The sequence below is a fragment of the Miscanthus floridulus genome, chromosome 13 (assembly GCF_019320115.1).
Source record: "Miscanthus floridulus cultivar M001 chromosome 13, ASM1932011v1, whole genome shotgun sequence".
Taxonomy (NCBI): domain Eukaryota; kingdom Viridiplantae; phylum Streptophyta; class Magnoliopsida; order Poales; family Poaceae; genus Miscanthus; species Miscanthus floridulus.
Window position 1 is genome coordinate 7,947,030 of NC_089592.1, and position 8,351 is coordinate 7,955,380.

Sequence of the window (8,351 nt, forward strand, 5' to 3'; positions counted from 1 at the left end):
GCCCAATCAATTGCCATTACCATGACCTAACTTAAATTGCCTCTACAAAACACACGTTAGTCATAGTAATCTCGTATTGTCATTAATCACCGAAACCCAACTAGGGGCCTAGATGCTTTCAATCTCCCCCTTTTTGGTGATTGATGACAATACCACCTTGAGTATGTAAAATAGATGAGGTTTTCAACATGCTTGGTTCTTATAAGCTTTTGACAATAAGAGCAAAGGAGTTAGACATGCTTATATGACCCAAGCCAACATGGTGTACTCTATAGATATGAAATAAGCATTAGTACAAGAAATAAAGCTCATTTGAATCGGAGTAAAACGTGGAAGCAACGCAAATGAGCATAACCAAGTGACATGACATATATATAAATCAAAGTAGAGAGCACGCATGTCACATAAGTATCACCACCATAAGTATGTAATGCAATGCATAAAGGTAAATGTGAATGCATAATGTTTCACACATAAAAAAACAATAGTAATGAATCATAAGCTCCCCCTAGATGTAACGCTCCCCCTAGATCTAACATACTCGATCCATCTCCCCCTTTGGCATCAAGGACCAAAACCTAAGGGTCAGACGGTGGGGCAGGAGCAATCGAGTCAGGCGCTGAGGTGCGGTGAGCGATCTAGAACTGAGTAGCATCATCCTCTAACCCTGAGCTCTGAGCGGTCTAACCCTCTATCGCTAGGAAGTGAAGGTGAAGCAGCCTGGGTCTGCTCAGGAACTACCGCGGCCTATGACTCTAGAAGTATCACTATAGAAGGTGGCTCTGATGATGCAATAGATGACGGGAGTGTCTCAGTAGTCCCTATAACTGGAGCAACTATGGTAGGAGCAGGGACTCAAAGCTCTAGCGGTGTAGGTTGCCTTGTAAGCTCACTGAAAGTAGCACTGAGGCTCTTGGAAACTGGGGTGTTAGTCACAGGCACTGTAGAACTCTGAGGCAGAGTGAAGCCCATAACAATAGGTGTGAAGTGAGGACCTTGGGCTGTCACTAGCGAAGCAAACCACTGGGACACCTGCTCTGTAGGTGAAGCAAACTGAGTAGATGGTTGTCCCTGACTCTGAAGCCCACTAGGCTATACAGCTGGAGTCACTAAAGTGGTGGCAGGCTGGCCTATCTGAGGTGTAGACTATGGAGGAGCAACCCCAATAGCAGCGATGACATGCTGCATAAAACCAAGTAACTGCTGCTGGATCATGAGCTACTACTGCTGCATGGCCTGTTGTTGCTGCTGTATGGCCTACTGCTGTCTCTAGAACTCATCCTGTCTAGCCTGAACCTGTGCTAGTGCAGCTATGGTCTCTTGGGCCTGGCGTGCCTAGTCCTGCCTCATCCGCTCAAGTACTGCAAGAAGTGTTGGATCTGTCTGCGTAGGCTGTGGAGTGGAGCTGGAGCCACTGGTCTCTCTGTCATGTGGTTGAGGAGGCATTTGAGGAATAGCCTGATAATCATCATCAGAACTATCACTAGGGTCGCTCTCGACCACACCCTCCTGCTGAGCATCTAGTTGCTCTTCCTCTATCGCTACAATGCCCCTGATGATCTCATCCTACTGGGCTGCTGTCTCCGGGACCTCTGGGCGACGACTCGGCTGGCGAGGTGTCCTCGCACTACTGTGATGGAGCATCTGAGTCATGTTATAAGGAGGGAACTCTGTAGTAGTACCTATGTACTCAGCCATCATCTCTGGGGACTTCTGAGTAACTGCCTTTCTAATCAAGAAGGTAATCTAGTGAGCATAAGGCAGTTGTCGGTGACCTCTAAAACCCTCATCAAGTGTGTCCTCCATCTCTGAAAGAATGACATCCCAAATATCAAATACGGTCTATTGCACCAGAGAGTTCACTAACCATAACTGAATGCGAGTCAAACCCTCATCGTAACCCATCCTCGGGAGCAAAGTCCTCCTCATGATAGCATCAAGAAGCCGAGCTATAGGAGTAAGGTCTCGTGGTGTCCTGCTTGACCCCTCGCCAAATGGCTGTGTGAAGCATGGTCGAACAAGATCTATGGGTGGCACAAGCCCGCTGTGAGGGCATCTAGGAGGCTCTATCTGACCATAGCAAACCTCATGAAGGTGAATGGGTGACTCTAGAATCCTAAGAATCTCTCTAACCCTCGACCTCTGTAGCCTGTAGTCATGGCCTCTGAATGCAAAGTGTATGAATCTGTGCCTCGGGTCAATCCAAAGTGAAGAGTAGAACTCATGGACCCATGATGGAACATAGCGGCTAGTCCATCCAAGAAGGTCTATCAACCCTGGTAGATAAGATAGATGGGGACGAATCTGCTCGCCTGCAGCTGCAACAAGTGACTCAATGGAGCAAACTCTCTGAGATCTGAATGCAACTCCACTATTCAAATAAACATTATAGAAATCCTCCTACAGTGGTGTATAGAAATGCTCTGAAGCACGCTCATCCCACCTCGGCGGAAACCAGTCCTCAAACTACACGAAATAGAGTTGCTGCACCTGCTTGGCTGTGGCTGCCCTCAAGTCAAGGTGAGTCACCGAAGGCATACCCTATGGTCTAGGAGGTGGACGAGATCCCCTCCTATGTGTCTTAGGCCTCGGCGACACCTGAGTATGAGTACGACCAGAGCATCGTAGCTATGGTTGAGGTACCTGCTCTATCTCCTCGGTCTGCTCTGCCTGCTGAGTATCCTTTGACTACTCTGCTGGCTATGTCTGCTGCTCTAGCTCCCCCTAAGGCTAACTCTCCTCTAAAGTGACACGCTGTCCTCCAAGCATGATAGTCCCAGCTGGACCACCATGAAGACTCTCAACCCTCTTGATGGCGGCCCTCTGAGCTGGTGATAGCTGATCTGCAATACGGACACCACTCCTAGCTCCACCTCTTTCTGCTCGCTCTACGGTGGCTGCCACTACTGCTGCTTGCTCAGCCTCCACATCAATGAGCTTTCGCTTCTTTGTTGTGGTCTTCTTCGCCTTGCCTTTCTCCTGAGCAGACAGGCGAGGTGGAGGTCTAGGATCCTCATCACTGGGATCACCTCCAGCATTCTTGACACGTGCCATTGCTGGAGCTGAAAAGAACTACTGCCACAGATAAGGATCAACTGCCAACTGACACTCGCGAGGCTTGGCCTCGATCCGTACTCGCGGGCTTGGCCCCGAGTTCACTGACGACTGCAAAGACAACCACAAAAGCACCGACTCGCTACACGATATAATAGATAGGATATATAAATAATCACAATATACATATAGAGATACGAAACCCTAAGAAGTAAGCAGTAGATACGAAATTGAAAGTGATGGCTTGCTACCTGACGAACAGAAGACCGAAGAGCAAAGGAACAAATCATGGGGCACCACCGGGTCAGTAATGAGAGGCTAGGGTTAGGGTTTGTGGTGCGGTGGCCGAGAAGACGCGGTGGTAGAGATGGACTAGGGCAATCGGTAGCACAGGCGAAGCTCGACAGTGGATGGCCCTGGTGGCGGTTCTGGTGCAGGTACGATGAGGCAGAGGCAAGCGCAGGCACCGTAGGCACGAACATGGTGGCGCTGTTGCGGGCGATGGACTTGTGGCTAGGGCACGGGCGTACGGCGTGCGAGGTTGGCGCTGGTGAGATGCGGCGGTGCGGGAGCGGCGCTAGGCTGGCACAGAGCAGGCACGGCTAGGGCTCAAGCGAAGTTGTCACGGGTGCGGGCGATGCAAGGTCAAAGCGGCGTACGGAGATTAGGTATATATGGTGGCCCCCATGATGGATAAGGAAAGGAAAGGAGTCTTAGATCCACACGACTTCTACTGACCGGACACACTGGTGGCAACGACCGGACGCTGCCACCTAGAGTCTGGTCGACAACAGAGAGGTCCAAAACCCCTCAAGTCGTGACCGGACGCGTCCGGTTACCCCTAATCGGACGTAGCCAGAGTTCGGTCAATCCTGAGTTCATCATCTTTGCTTGACCGGACGTAGGGACATCATCTGACCATATGTAGGATAGGTACTATTTCAGCATCTGGTCACTCCTGTGCCGCAATGGTTCACCTCTTGTGAACTGACCGGACGCTGGAAGCAGAGTCCGATCGCCCTTTTTCAGCGAATCTTCAATGTTCCTTCGCGTTGCCTGTTCCTAATCAAGTCCCAACTTCAATAAGACCCAAATAAACACCAATTGGGATTGATGTGAGTGACCTCTCTCAAACCCTCAAATTTTCAAAATATTTTGCCTTCGGCTATAATCCTTTTTAAGAAAATAGGTGATAAAAGGGTAATCGAAAGGAAATGACAAAATAACACACATGCATATGCTGTGTAATACTTGAAAGTAATTCTAGTTGCTTGTCAAGTTTGATCCAAGGTTAAGCTTCTTCGCTCGCTTTTTGGTGGTTATCTTAACCATGTTGGACAAGCCCTAAATGCATTACCAAAAATTAAACATGTTGTATATTACAATGTAACGCAAGAGACAACACAAGCTCATTTTCTAGTGAAGTTACTAAAATCAAGCATATTGAGCTCATTCCTCAACCAAAAAAATGTCGCCTCATCTAGCGGTTTAGTGAAGATATCCGCCAATTGATCCTCGGTCCTTACACCTTCTAGTGATACATCATTTTTAGCAACATGATCTCTAAGAAAGTGATGGCGGATATCTATGTGCTTGGTGCGAGAGTGTTGAACTAGATTATTAGTAAGTTTTACTGCACTCTCATTATCGCACAAAAGAGGTACCTTTTCTAGAACTACACCATAGTCTAGTCAAGTTTGCTTCATGTAAAGTATTTGTGCACAACAAGCACCCGCGGCAATGTATTCCGCTTCGGCGGTGGACAAAGCCACACTATTTTGCTTCTTGGAGGACCAAGACACTAGTGATCTACCAAGCAAATGGCACCCTCCGGATGTGCTTTTTCTATCAATTTTGCAATCGGCATAATCCGAATCGGAATAGCCAACTAGTTGAAATCTAGCTCCCTTGGGATAACAAAGACCAATGCTTGGTGTGTGCTTAAGATACCTAATGATTCTTTTAACGGCAACCAAATGAGCTTCCTTAGGATTAGCTTGAAATCTAGCACACATACACACACTAAACATGATATCGGCCCTAGATGTGGTCAAATATAACAAACAACCAATCATAGAGCGGTAGAGAGTACGATCAACCGTTTTACCTCCCTCATCTAGGTCGAGATGTCCTTTAGATGGCATTGGTGTCTTGATTGGCTTACATTCATCCATTTTGAACCTCTTGAGAAGATCATTGGTATACTTTTCTTGAGAGATGAAAATCCCTTCTCTCATTTGCTTGACTTGAAAACCAAGAAAGAATGTAAACTCTCAAATCATTGACATCTCGAACTCCTTTGACATCAATTCACCAAACTCTTTGCAATAATCTTCATTTGATGATCCAAAGATGATATCATCAACATATACTTGACAAATGAAGATTTCTCCATCAAGCTTCTTGGTGAATAGTGTGGTGTCGACCTTCCCAATGGTGAAGCCCTTCTCAATGAGGAAATCCCAAAGGCATTCATACCAAGCTCTTGGGGCTTGCTTAAGCCCATATAGCGCCTTGGACAACCTATAAATATGATTAGGATATCTAGGGTCTTCAAACTTGGGTGGTTGATCAACATAGACTAGTTCATTTATGAAGCCATTTAAAAATGGACTTTTAACATCCATTTGATATAATTTCATTTCATGATGCGATACATATGCAAGGAGGATACGAATGGCTTCAAGTCTTGCAACCGGTGCAAAGGTCTCTCCAAAATCCAACCCTTCAACTTGAGAGAACCCCTTTGCAACTATTCTTGCCTTGTTCCTCACTACAATGCCTTGATCATCTTGCTTGTTGCGGAACACCCACTTTGTTCCAATGATTCTTGAACCTTGTGGTCGCTCTTCAAGAGTTCAAACTTCATTGCGAGTGAAGTTGTTCAACTCTTCAAGCATGGAATTAATCCAATCGGAATCTTGAAGAGCTTCTTCTACATTCTTAGGTTCAACACAAGAGACAAAAGAGTGATGTTCAATAAACGAAGCATGTTTTTTAGATCGAGTCATTACACCATTTGAAGGACTCCCTATGATGAGATCTTGTGGATGCGCTTGTAGTAGAGGTGAATTTCTTCTATCAACCACTTGAGGAAGAGGTTGTGGAGCATCTACATCTTGAGCTTGTGCCACCATTTGATCATGGGAGGCATGAGTATCTTTATTTTCTACTCTCCCATCTTTATCACCATCTTGTGGCACATTTGATGAAGAAGGTGGATCAATCACTTGCACATCATCTTCATCATCTTTGGGCTTGATGTCTGCAACTGGAATGTTCTTCATAGCCTCCCTCAATGGTTCATCACCTACATCATCAAGATTCTCATGTGCTCCTTGGGAGCCGTTAGATTCATCAAATTCCACATCATATGTTTCTTCAACCAAGCCGGTGGCATGATTAAATACTCGATATGCTTTGGACTTTGATGAGTAACCAACAAGAAAGCTAATATCACAACATCTTTGAAACTTCCCTAGGTGTTGCCGCTTCTTGTAGATGTAGCATTTGTAACCAAACACCCAAAAGAATGAGACATCCGGCTTCTTTCCATTGAGCAACTCATAAGGTGTCTTACCAAGAAACTTTTGAAGGAATAGGCGGTTGGATGCATAACATGTGGTGTTGATAGCTTCTGCCCATAGAGCTTCGGGTGTATTGTACTCATCAAACATTGTTCTTGCAAGTGTGATAAGTGTCTGGTTCTTTCTCTCAACTACACCATTTTGTTGAGGAGTATATATTGCGGAGACCTCATGCTTGATTCCAACTTCACCACAATAAGATTCAATGTTTGTGTTGTCAAACTCTTTTCCATTATCACTCCTTATCATCTTGAGATTCACTTCAAACTCATTTTGTGCTCTCTTGGCAAACTTCTTGAAACATGACGCAACTTCGGTCTTGTCATGAACGAAGAATACCCATGTATATCTAGAGTAGTCATCAATTATCACAAGACAATTGAGATTTCCTCCCAAGCTCTTGTAGGTTGTTGGTCCAAATAGATCCATGTGAAGGAGCTCTAGCACTCTTGTTGTTGACATGTAAGCTTTTGTAGTATGAGTGTTTGCAACTTGCTTGCCGGCTTGACATGCACTACAAAGCTTGTCCTTCTCAAATCTCACATCCTTCAACCCTCTCACCAATTCATTCTTCATAAGCTTCTTGACTGAGCTCATCCCAACATGAGCAAGTCTTCTATGCCATAGCCACCCAAGTGATGTTTTGGTGAATAGGCATGTCTTCAAGTTAGCATCTTTGGAGGTGAAATCCACTAGATATAGGTTGTTGTACCTAAAACCCTTGAATATCATTTGATCATCATCTTTCTTAGATACAACCACTTCCTTCTCGGTAAACAAGCATTGAAAACCAAGATCACACAATTGTCCAACGGATAGCAAGTTGAAACTCAATGAAGTGACATATATCACATTTGAAATTGAATGATCATTTGATATAGCCACTTTGCCCAATCCTTGAACTTTGCCCTTTGAGTTGTCACCAAATGTAATTCTTTCTTGGCCATCTTCTTCTTCATCTAGTGAGGTGAACATACGAAGATCACCGGTCATATGTTGAGTGCAACTACTATCAATTACCCAATGACTTCCACTGGTCTTGTAGTTCACCTACACACAAGAGATCAAGCTTGTTTAGGGACCCAAACTTTTTGAGGGCCCTTGACTTTCTCAACAAGTGACTTTGCAACCCAAATTTTCTTAGGCCTATTTTTGTTGGGAGGTCCTAAGAACATGACTTCCATTTTTCCACTAGAGTCCTTTCTAAGCATGTAATGAGCATTGAAAGCAAAGGGTCTAGCATACTTGGGCAAGGGTTGTGGTGGTGGAGTTTGACACTCATGGGCAAAGTGACCTTCTTGTCCACACTCAAAACACCTCTTTGGCTTTGGCTTTGACTTGTGTTGTTGTTGGTGTTGAGCTTGAGCCTTCTTCTCTTGATGTGCCAAGTACCCAATGCCACTTCTATCCATCTTCATTACGGTATTCATGAGTAGCTCACTTTGAAGATGTTGACCTCTTTTGAACTTGCTCAAGCCGGTCTTGAGATGTTCTTTTTCCAACTTGAGCTTCTTGTTCTCTTCTTTGAGTTCATCATGATTTTTCTCCATCTTGAGTTTCTTATTCTCTTCTTTAAGCTTCTCTTTCTCAAGAGCTAGATCACAATCATGGTCAAGGTTCTCTATCACGATGGTGTTGGTGGTTGAAAGATTTTCAAGATCTTTCTTTAGCTTCTCATTCTCATTCTTGATCTTGACATACTCATCATAG